This window comes from Crocodylus porosus, unplaced genomic scaffold (genome assembly GCF_001723895.1).
Source record: "Crocodylus porosus isolate Cpor-Errol unplaced genomic scaffold, CroPor_comp1, whole genome shotgun sequence".
Lineage (NCBI taxonomy): Eukaryota > Metazoa > Chordata > Crocodylia > Crocodylidae > Crocodylus > Crocodylus porosus.
The window spans coordinates 26,464,447-26,476,588 of record NW_017728909.1 but is presented as its reverse complement, the minus strand read 5'-3'; the positions used below and the strand labels follow the sequence as shown (position 1 = coordinate 26,476,588).

At 44.4% G+C, this 12,142-nt stretch overlaps 1 protein-coding gene and 1 long non-coding RNA gene across 2 annotated transcripts in view; both read right to left on the bottom strand.

The window, feature by feature from the left end:
- Positions 1 to 12,142, bottom strand: part of WDR70 (WD repeat domain 70) — a 261,442-nt gene that overhangs the window by 206,896 nt on the left and 42,404 nt on the right. The gene's annotated exons all lie outside the window — the stretch shown is intronic.
- Positions 10,863 to 12,142, bottom strand: part of LOC109307846 — a 21,441-nt gene continuing 20,161 nt past the window's right edge. The window contains exon 3 of the long non-coding RNA XR_002100373.1: positions 10,863 to 10,876. This is a non-coding gene — a long non-coding RNA (uncharacterized LOC109307846). The remainder of the gene's footprint in view (positions 10,877 to 12,142) is intronic.

The window sequence follows — 12,142 nt, the reverse complement described above, 5'->3', positions numbered from 1 at the left end:
ATCTCGAATGTTACCTCGCCCTAAGAGATCACAAAGCTTGAGCATGCACTAAGTATTGGGTGTGATTTCCAGCTTTTCAGTCACAAACTGCAGTAATGCTGCATATACATGGCATGGTAATGGACAGCATTGAACCATGAATTCCACCATGCGAGCAAAGGCTCTGGTGGCAGCAGCACAATGCCATGTGAGTCTCCACTCAATGGACTCCCTGAATGGGACCTTATGACCTGGACAGTACTTGAAGGATACCGGGCTACCCACCCTCAGGGAACTGTGTGCACCAGATGTCACTTACTGGGGACAGAACGTGCTCACTGCAGGTGACATGAACACCATTGGGCAGCATTCCTTGGAGCACATCGGAGAAAGCGCTGCACACATACATGGCATTCTCAGGAATGCTGAGATCTTGTTAAAGTCAACATCATAGCTGACAATTACGATCATGATGGCTTGCAACACGGTAGAAAAATTGATAGATGTGAGGCAGACCAGGTCAGTTTGAAACACAGGCAGGACCTGGTCAGTTCAGCTCTCCAGTACAAAGGGAGATAGTCTTGGCAAAGCTTGTTGGTGAACAGAAAACTGCTAACATTTGGCATATTTTGGTGCAGGTAGTCCTTTAACTTCAGGTGATCAAGTTTCTCCAGCAGGATGTTTGCTTTCACAAAAGCCTCTACAAGGGAAAAATGCCACCTCTCAACCTGCCGATCCACTTTCTGTGGTCCTTTTAAACAAGGAAGACAAGGTCACTTGCTGCTTCCTCTGATCTTTAGCCTCTGCAGCAGCCTTCTTCTTCACATGCACCTCAGACTCCAAGTTCTGATCACTTTTGGGTTTCCTGGACATCCAGAGTTACACTGTTGGAGGTACAGAAGAGCCTGTCTCCACCTGCGTGCAAGGTCCCGGCAGAATACTGTCTTGCATGGTCCAGCGCTGAAACATATTTGGCTGTCTTAAAGGATTTTTTTCTCAGCAGACATGATGAAGAAACCTCTTCCTCAGGGAGAAGCTTGCCTGTGGGTGCTTTAAAAAAGCTGGTCCCAAAACCTTCCCTTGTCCTTCGCTGGCCCCTGACTGAGTTTATGTCAGGGGTTCAGCCTCCAATTTGCTCCCTCTCCTCCCCTTCCTTCTCCCCATGCTTCAGGACACAAAGCACCCTGCCCTTTCCTTTGCTTGCTGCTTTCTTTTGGGTTTTTCCCCCTCTACTCAGACATTTTTCACATCTTTTCATGAAAAAGCAATTTCAGAAGATCCCTAGTTATGGCCACTGTGCTTATTCCTTGATTATAGTTTAAGCAGTGATTTGAGTTTGGGACTATTAGGGGTTGACAGAGGTCTCAATAGTGCCTGAATGTACGTAAGAGTCTTGAGCCCTCCTAGTGGCTCAAGGTACAAGGCAGGCTTAGCCAGAAGGCTCAAACCTGGAGGAAGCAGCTTAAGCCCAGGAAAGGCTGAGATCAGGCCAGGGAGTCCAGCCCTAAAAGGGTAGAATCAAGGGTGAGACCAAGGCCTGGGGCCCAGCCTAAAGGACACAGGGGCCAGGAGGCCCAGAGAAAGGGGCGCAGCCCAAGAGGGACACAATCAGGGTCAGTGGCTCAGTGCCAAAAGAAAGGCAACCAAGGCCAGGGGCCCAATGCAAAGGGAACAGGGGCCAGAGGCCCAGAGATACTAACAACCGACAGGGCTGAAGCTGAGATGGCCAAACCTGAATCTGTGTACCAGGGCTGCAGGCTTGCAGCCAGAGGAAAGGGACAGAGACTGAGAAGGCCCTAACAAGGGAATGATCAGACAGCAATTCTGCAAGGCAAGGGTGTGGTAGAAGGGGCAGATGGAGCTATGTAACAGCCCTTAAGACTACAGGTGCCCTGGGGTGGCACAGGGTGGGACAGGAGGACCTACTTGGCTTGAAAGGGACAGAACTGAAACCAGTGGGGTCCGAGAGAGACCTGCTGGTGGTCATAAAAACTGGGGCATGCTCTAGGACCCTTAGGCAGCCTCCCTTTCAAATCAAAGAAATACATCAAGACATGGCAGGTGACTGAGAAAAGGAGGGAACCCTAGAGCTCAAGCAGGGCAAGAGTTGTGTGGTCAGCTGCTACACATCCCTGCTTTACAGTATAACTCTCATTCCTCTGTCCCTGTGCAATAGCCACTTTGTCAGTTCCCAGTCACAGCTATCATACAACAGTCACTTTTGACCCTGCTCTTGCACTGCAGAATACCTCTGAAGAAAATCCCACATCAGGCTGATCTCCTTTACTACAAATTTGTTCTATCCTGTCATTCTCTAACCCCTCCGCTTGCTCTCGTGACCACACCCCATCTCCCTATCTCTGGTGGCTACCTTCATCCCCTCCTCATATTTTTCTCCTTAACCTCTCAACTTCATTGGCTTTTGCCCTAGCCCCCAGCAATACAAGCATGGTTAGACTCCACCCTCTTATGAGAACCACCTTGATTCCATTACTATGGAACGGTCCAAATACCGTTCCATTCCCCTTCTCCTCATCTATGAGGTCACAAGATGGACTATCTGCAACCAGCCTAGAGTTTTGTGTCTCCAATTGCATTGCAAACATCCCATATCTGATTTCTACACCCTGTCCTTCAGTGAAACCACTAATGCCAAAGTCTTTAACGTCCACTTTTTTAATCAGAGTCCAGGATCAGTATTCCATCCTCAGCTTCCTTGATTTTTCGGCTGCCTTTGACACAACTAACTCTGTTTTTCTTGAAATCTTGTCTTTCCCTAGCTTTAACTCTAATCCTGCTTCATGTGAGTCTGCATCTTTCTTACTGCTTCTTTAGTACATCTTTCATAGTATCCTCTTCATCTCACTCCAACATTCTATCCTTTTTTCCTCCTTTTCCTTTTATACTTTTTCTCTAGTTAATGCCACCAAACTAAGATTTCTCTCTAAATGTTCACATCCTGATTATGGCTACATCTTGAAGAATGTTCTTCTGTATAACATTTGTAACAGCCAGCCTTCCCTCTACATCCACATAGCCCCCTCTTGTCCATTCCATCCTTATCTCAAGTCTCAATTACTGCAGTATTCTTTTTTCTTGCCCGCAAACTATGAACTTGTTCTACTCTTATCCATCCATAATGACGCTGCAAATGTCATTCATCTAGCCCAGTGGTACTTAACTTGATCACCCTGAAGGCCACACGTCTAACATTGCCATCTGGGGGCTATACCTTCCTCCATGGCTACTTAGTAACCTACACATCAATTTAAATAATATTAATGCCAAGTTATCTGTGGCCAGGCCGGGCCAAGACGAGACCCTGCTTGCACTCCCGCCCAAATCCTATGAGCACCTGGGACTTACCCGGCTTGGCATGGAATTGGAAGAGCCAAGGTGAGTACCTTCCTTAGCCCTGGCTGACCTGGGAAGTCTCACAGGGCGTGAGGCTGATGCTGATGCCAGAGCCCCACATCAATGTGAGTCAGCGTTCAGAGAGGGGGTGGGGCCAGAACCCTGCAACAGCTTCTGCAACTGAGCCGGGAGCCAGCTAATCAAGACTCAGCCACTTCCCCCCAGGGGTCATGAGCCTCAACTGTGCAGCTGAGATTGTACCTGACTGGAGCAGAGATACAGCATGAGCACCCAAGAAGCCCCAGGAACTATGGCTCAGTAGTGAGAGGACATCAGAGCGAGCTGAGCACCAGATAGGCAAGAAGCAGCTAAGCTGCTTACTTTTATTTATTCTTATAAAGGACAGACTCTTGGTAATGCAGGAGCTAAACCTGCTGCCTACAGCAACAAGGCTGGGCACAGACAGGACTTTAACTAATTAAGTAACTGAAGGTATGAGGCAGCAGTGTAGGGGTTGGAGGAGCTCCCAAAGCTTGACTCTTAAGATCAGTCAGCGAGTCCTGAAGGACAGTGTTACACAACGCTAGGATCATTCTTAGTACTCCTGCCTCACTCAAGGATTGACTATTCTCAGACTGAACATCACCTCCTATTAATTTTCCATCAAAGTTGTGGTGGGCAAGATCAAGCAAGGGCAGGAGTAGTCTCTCATGGAGGACAGAGTGAGCCAAACCTTTCCCTGGCCACACACCCAGAATTACCCAGTCACCGAGACTTACGAGCCTTTCAGAGGCGGCAAGTGTGACTCGGTGACGTTATCTTTTCAGATGCAAACAGGCAGCTTCCAAACCCCTCCACCCCAAATCATGGACAGAGCCTTCCCCAGCCCTACCACACATTCTCAGTAGTGAATTTTATCTAATCATATCAATGTTTAGAAATTGTTCAATGGATGGCAAATATTGGCCTGAATGGCCACAGAGGTCTTTAAGGGGATCCCTATGGCTTCTTGGTGGGGAGATGGTGATTGCAAAGGTATTTGAAAAGATACCTTTGCATTAATGCTGCTGGAGTAGATATGCAGGAAGCAAAAGATGCAGTCCATCTGATATTCAAATGGCCACATTTGCACCCTAAATGAACAAGTGGAGAACTACAGAAAAAGAGATGTGCCCAATTCAAAATCCCTAAATCTTGGAAAAATCTGGGTGTGCAGTCCCACCTCTGTGAAGTAGAAGGTATTAATTTGTATTATAGATGTAGTCTCTCAACCATGTCTGTGCCATTGTTGGATAATATACTGCATTAAATACCATTTGGATGATGACAAGAACTGTTCATTTGCAATTTATAGTACTTGGATACAACAGAAGAGTTCCAGAACATCTTACGAGACAAAGCAGGAAAGAAAAATGCTTACATATTGATCATATGAATCTCTGAAACTGGTATTATCCACAGCAGAATCTAAACGTCACTTCCACCAAAGACAGGTTTCCAAATAATTTCACTGTTAGCAGTAGAATAAAACAGGTATCATTTTGGGCACTGCATAGAAGCACTGACCCTTTTATGTTCCCATTCACGAAATAAATTTACCTTCATATTGTATCTATATTTTACCATTTAAAATAGTTTTAAGGTGTATCATAGCTATCTTGCAAACTCTTAGGACAATTCACAGCAAGTAGGTTAGTTGGGCAGCTACAGAAAATGCAGGCCACAGAATTCTTGTATCTACCATACCAAGCAACAACAAAATGGATTATTTCCATCAGTTATTTATGCTTCAGCTGTTAGGCTATTTATGATTTTGCTGTTTTGTTTTTAAATAAGCAGGATGACTTTGTTAACCTCTCACAAAACTAAAAAGAAAAACCAACAAAAAAATCTCTCATATAATTCCTCAGCCTGGTACATAAAACATGGGAGAGAGACCAACATTTCAATCTCTAGCTTCTCCAGATGGCAATCATTAAAATCCCTTTCTCTTTAGGAGATCTACAACATTGACCTGAAGAGGTTTATTGTAACACACACTGAGGCTGAACACATTTCTGGTCACTTAACAACAAGACAGAGAAAGATACAAGTAAACTACACCACCTGATAAATCTTAAGAGTTCTAACAGCTTGTGCTTGAAGGTCAAAGAGCATTAGCTGTACTATGCTCAGTGCTGTCCAAAGGATTCGTGACATTTAAACTAACTGTTTAGATTATTCAAAACAAAAATTAAGATAACAACCTCCAAGGACATATCTTGGCATAGCATCTCCTAAAAACAGCCAAACATTTACAAAAATTAATGTGACTCATTCTATTTTGGTAACTCTAAACTTCCTAAATTATAGAGAATACTATAAATATCTCTAACCTGCAAAAACAAATGCCTATATATGCACACAAGATCAGATGTAAATGGTGGTTTTCTAGTCATGTCATTCCTAAGACCAAGGAACACCAGGGAAGGATTTTTCACACACACAAGGAAAAAATTAGGCCATATATCTTGTCAAATTCTGACTCTTAGTCCAGGAAGAGCTCCACCCACCTTGGAATAGTAGTGTAAGCTTGAACAAAGATTTGTTCTATTCACTGTAAAACTGCACTTTCTCGGTGTGTTGTTACTAACTTGGAATTCCTTCTACCTGGATCTCATACATCAGTCAGGCTGAATAATGTTGAATATAAGACTTTCAAACAAGTCCAACCCTGAAAGATTTGTGCTGTCATTACCATAAGATAACCTAGACTCTTAACAGGGTTTTATTATAATTATTGCAGCAAAACCAAAAGTTACAATATGGTAATTTTACTTCCCCTCCTACTTAACCTAGGCACTGAAAAAAAAAAAAAAACTGCATGATTAGCATTTCCCCTTATTTCTACAAAGCTTTGTAGTTATGTTGCTTTTCAGCTGTTATTATGTTTTAAACTTGTAAAATGTTAAATGCTATCAATTAGCAGCCAGGTTCACAAATGAAAGGGAGAATTTGGTCTTACCTTGTAAAATGAATTTCTGCAAAGCAAACCACAAGTCTGGAATCTGGGAATCCTTCAAGCCAAGGACATGCCACACTCACTTTCCTCAAAACAATTTAGACGGTCTGTTTGTGAGATGGTCTGAAATGCACTATTCCAGAGAGCCCGAGCTGAATCTTTGCTTGTTGAATAAGGAATAGGAGAAAGAGGCTTGCTTATTCTTCATCCAAGAACTCAAGCACAAAGTTGAAGAAATCTACCAGGACAAAACATATCTGACAGTGGAGACAGTCAGTCTCTATGGCCCCTGGCTGATGCTATTTCTATCACGCAACAGGTAAAGTTGCTTGATGGAAAACATGACACCATGTGACCAGCTTTACATTCACAGAGCAAGCTATCAGAGGGGGAAAAACACCCTGGGAACTTGCTGTGATAGATGTAGCCAGCAAAGGGAGCTGGAGAGCTGTTAAAAGGAGCTGCCATCCCTCCCTTGCCCCTCTTTAGCTGTGCTGTTAATGAGAAGGAAGCACTGAGCTCACCAGCTGAGTTCCCCCTGGGTAAAGGAGTTGCTCCCTCTAATCCAGGGGTAGGCAATTATTTTGGGCGGAGGGCCACTTACTGAGTTTTGGCAAGCCCTCAAGGGCCACATGACAGGCAGCCAGGGCCAGATGAATACTAATTTCCTAGATTTTTTGAGGGCCCTGTGGAGTGGTAGAATGCATCCAGCCCGTGGGCTGCATTTTGCCCACCCCTGCTCTAATCCCTAGCACAGTTATGGAGACCCATGAAAAGAGGGGCAGGAAGAATAGGAGCAGCAGGACAAACTCTCCCAAGACAGGTACTTTTGTATATATGATTTTCCTCCTTCCCCTTCTTATCCTGCCCAGTTTTATGAACAAATTCACTTCCCCGCTCTCAATTCCATTGTTAGTAAGTAAGGCACATCATGTTGAGTGTTTGTTTACTCTCTGGTTTTCAGAGGGAAGAAGTGCTAGATGGCTCCTTAAAGAAACAGCTTTGAAGGCTGGTTGGGGGAAGGGAGGAGGAGTATTAAGTCATAAGGTCTGCTGAGGCATCCTCTTGAGTACAGAATTGCTCTGCAGGAAGAAAGGGAATAGGGAGAAAGCAGCCTGCCCTGGGATGCCCAAGGATCTTGCTAAACACTATGACTCCATGTGTAACATGCCACATGTTCAGATAAAAGGGCAATACATTTAACAAATAACATCTTGGGGGGTGGATGCCCATTTTTGTGGCACATTATCAGGTGTACCTAAAAGCTTGCTAAGAAGAATTTGTCCAACTATTTAAATTGGTCTAATAAAAGATATCAGATTTACCCAAAGAACCTTGTCTGGCATGTTACAAAGTATTGCTCCATTAACACATTAATCACACCGTAAATGTAATGTCTGCCAGGGGCCTATTGACCACAATCTCCCTTGCCCCCTTGCATCTTACACATGGTTGCTTGTCCAGCATTGTCCAAAAACGACAGGGTGGCTGTGTCATGTTGAGAATCCTCTGCTCAGATATTCATGAAGATTCAGTGGAGCAAGTATGACAGAAGTGGCCTGACACAGAGAAGCTGAGAAAAGGAAGCGAATGGCAAAAGCTCTTTTGGAAGCAAGAAGTTTAGGATCCAAATGATGACGAAGTTGTCTGGAACCAGAATTCCAAACTTGGGAGCTTTTAGCAGAACATTATATTTCTAATGATAAAAGCCCCTGGCTGAGTAGCAGTTAATTCAAAGGAATATCCTATTTTCAAGTGCTTGGCTTTAAATATAAAGACTCTTTGTTGTAAAAATAATCTTATTAAAATGGCAAGCAGTGAAACAAAAAGGTACAAAGTTTAATAGTAGTATTTTAAATTTTCATGATGGTTTAATGAAAACTGAGCTGACATAAGATTTTTTTTAACTCTTTTTTTAGAAGGATTTTTTAATGAACTCCAATTTTTTTTTTTTAGAAGGAAAAACTTCGTCATTTTTCATGTGACCAGACTCTGGAATAGACTCCCAGCAGGGGAGCAGCAGGCACCTACCCTGGGGATCTTCAAAAAGAGACTGGATGCACAGCACACCTTGCTGGGGTTATTTGACCCCGGCAGTCTTTGCTATCCAGAGCAGGGAGGCTGGGCCTGATGATCTCTCATGGTACCTTCCAGATCTAAACTTGTGTGAACCTGGGGAAGCCTTTTGCAACATATTCAAACCAGACAATGAACTATGCTTCGTGCTATGTGGCATTTAATATAACTAAGACTGTCTTATAAAGCACATAGTTGGTTTAAGCCCAGGCTTTTTTTAACCACTTCTCCAAAACTGAAAAGACATAGCTTGAGCAGTCAAAACATCCACTTAGTTAAATCTCTGTCAGAGAGAGCTGGGAAAGGATGCATAAAAGCAAGAACAGACATTCCACACCCAGAACAGAAATTCAAACCTCACTTTTGACTGATGTAGATAAATGCTCATGCACCTCTCCAATATTCTTTTGGATCAAGGTCACAAACAGTAAACCAAGTCAAGTTGGAGCTGCTACTCATTCTACAATTCAAGTTGACAGAGGTTACACAAGGGCTGGGCAGGCACAGAAGTAACAGAGCCCAGAATTCTTACAGCGCTCACCCAAATCATTGCTAGGCAGCCAGAGTACATTCTGACTCAGTGTGTTTTGGTTATCCTATCTCTGGCAACTAAACCATGCTTTCCCAAGAGTCTGGCATAAAATCTAGAATTTCACATAATCAGAATGCTACTGCTGCATAACCAGTGAAAATGTCTGTCAAGTTCATGCCCACAGCTACATAAGAGACTAGCAATTACTTTTCCAGCTCAAGTCTAATGCTCTGAACTATAGTTTTGAAGGTGAAAAAACCTTTAAGGAAGAATAACTTCACAACTGTCTATGCTGTGCCCTACTCATCTGTGGGAACCCACAGGGGCATCTGAGGTCACTTAAACTTTGCGTGAAAATCTGAGGTTAATGAAGCTGGGATGCATACTACTTTTCAGTAGCTCTTAGAGATGGAACTGAAAGCTTTATGAAGCCTTGAAGCATGTTATCAGTGGTGGCTGCATACTTGCATTGAAATAATCTCAGAGAATTCTCCCAGGTTTGTTCTCCTGGTAGAAAAACATATGCAGTACTTTTAGAGACATGTTTCTAGACAAATAGCTACTGTATTTACTCAAATAGAAAATGACCCTGTTTATAAGATGACCTCCCAATAATTAGATTCTATACAAGGAAAAGTTATAAGTGTTATAAGTCCAGGTACAGAATCTAATTATTGGAGGTTTGCCTTGAACTTATCCCCTGCCACTGCTACAAGCAAGGAAAATAAGTCTGGGAGGGTTATGTAGCCCTTTGCTCTCTTTTTCCCTTGGCAGCCCCTTCTCCTTGCTCCCCCTGAGCACACAGAAGTGAGGAGCAAGTCTGAAAACAATAATCTTGAAGTTACACGTGGCAGTACCAATTTACATATAGTACCCCTTTCATTTAGTTCATCGAGAATTGATGCATTTTATCTTTTTTTGAAGCCGCTGAAAGTTTTAGCAAAGGTACTCTTAAAACTTGCTTTTGAGCAATACTTTGCAACCTACTTAAATGTAGCACAAGCTATGCTTCGTATTAGTTCAAAGCCAAAGGCTCATGATTTACCACACGGCTCATTGTGCTGGACCCCACCAGAGTCAACAGCATTTCAAGCTATGGTGACCCCATAGCTCAGCACTGCTTAGTATATGGGCATATTCCAGATATTCCCTGCAAAGGATACATATGCTAATTAGTCCACACTGATGACTCAGACATTCTTGTCATGAGTCCTGGAATCCTCCAAAAATTTATATGCAGATGAGGCACAGGACAACCTGGTCTGGATTCACCTCATGGAGGGTAGGGCCACACTAAACATGTGCCAGGCTGAGAGAGGGGACAACAGAGGGATTCTGGGTGAACTATATGCAACTGTAGGCAAAGCAAACCAAACTCAGGCATGCATCTACCAATGCATCTCAAGCAAAACCAGGGATGTCATCCTCCCGTTGTACTCAGCTTTGGTAAGGCCACAGAGCTGGAGTACTGTGTCACATTTTGGGCCCCCCACTTCAAGAGGGATGTTGAAAAGCTTGAGAGAGTCCAGAGGAGAGCCACTCATATGATCCAAGGCCTGCAGGGCAGGACATACGGTGAGAGGCTGAAGAATTTGGGACTCTTCAGTCTGGAAAAGCGAAGGCACAGGGGAGACTTGGTAGCAGCCTACAACATATAAGAGGAGTATATCAGGACCTGGGAGAACAGCTGTTCACCAGAGCTTCCCAAGGGATAACAAGGTCTAACGGCCATAAACTACAGGAAGGCCGCTGTAGACTAGACATTAGAAGAAAGTTCTTTATGGTGCAAGTGTTCAGGGTCTGGAACAGATTCCCCACAGAGGTGGTGCAAGTACCTACTCCAGATTCTTTCAAAAAACATCTGGTTATTTTTCTTGCTGGGATCACCTGATCCCAGCTGACTTTCTGCCTATGCCAGCGGGGATGGACTCGATCTCATAAGGTCCTTTCTAGCCCCTAATGTCTATGAATGTTGTGGCTCACCATGACTTGGAAAAGAGCTAGCAGAGAAGGGGACTGCACTTAATGGACACTACCATGTCTTATTCAGATGGGCTACGCTAACCTAGTGGGAAAATAGTGGGGATCACTGAAACGTGGTGGGACTCAATGCATGACTGGGAAGTGAATGTCAAGAGCTATAGGCTGTACAGGAGGGGCAGGATAGGAAGGAAAGGTGGGGGCGTGACACTATATTAAGGAGGACTACCCATCCTTGTCAATTAACAAAGAATCAGAGAAGGGGCACTCTGAAGTGCTTTGGGTTAGAATACAAGGCAGTCAAGAGGAAAGAGACTTAACAGTGGGGGTCTACTACAGAACTCCCAACCAAGGGGAAGAGCTCTACCAGGAATTCTTAAGTCAGCTCACAGAGGTAGTGAAGTCAAAGGATGTGTTAGTCATGGGGGTCCTGAACTTCCCGGACATCTGCTGGGAAAAGCAGTCAGCCAGATCTGACCACTCACATAGGTTTTTAGCCAGAATGCAGGATCTCCATCTAACCCAGGAAGTGCACAGCCCCACCAAGGGAGATGCCTTGGTGGACCTGGTACTGGCCACAGGAGACAACCTGGTGAGGGGGCTGTGAGTGCTCGACCACCTGGGTGACAGTGATCATCGCCTGCTGGAATTCACCATCCAGCACAAGGTGGCAAAGGCGTGCAGTAAGGCAGCAGCCCTAGATTTCAGGACCACAGACTTCAATGAGCTAAAGGAGAATAGTCGGGGAAGAACTGAGGTCCCAGAGGGGAGGGGAGCCAGGTGTCCAAGGAAAGTGGTCACTCCTTAAGGAGACAATCCTCCAAGCCCAAAGGGAGGTAATCCCAACATGGATCAAAGGGAGCAGGACAGCACACAAGTCCCCATGGCTCACAAAAAGCATCTGGGAATGTCTCCTAGCAAAAAAGGAGGCATACACCCAATGGAAAGGATGGGTCATCCCTGGACCAGGGATGACTATACTGCAGTTGCTCGGGGATGCAGGGAGGCAGCCAGGAAGGCCAAGGCAGAGATGGAACTGGGACTAGCTTCCCAGATTAAGGACAACAAGATGTCCTTTTTTAAATACATGGGGGGTAAAAAGAAGGTTCCAGGCAATGTGCGGCCCCTGCAGGACACGTTAGGAAATTTGGTCATCACACCAGATGACAAAGCCAACATATTTAATGATTTCTTTGCCTCCATTTTCCTAAGCAGGGACC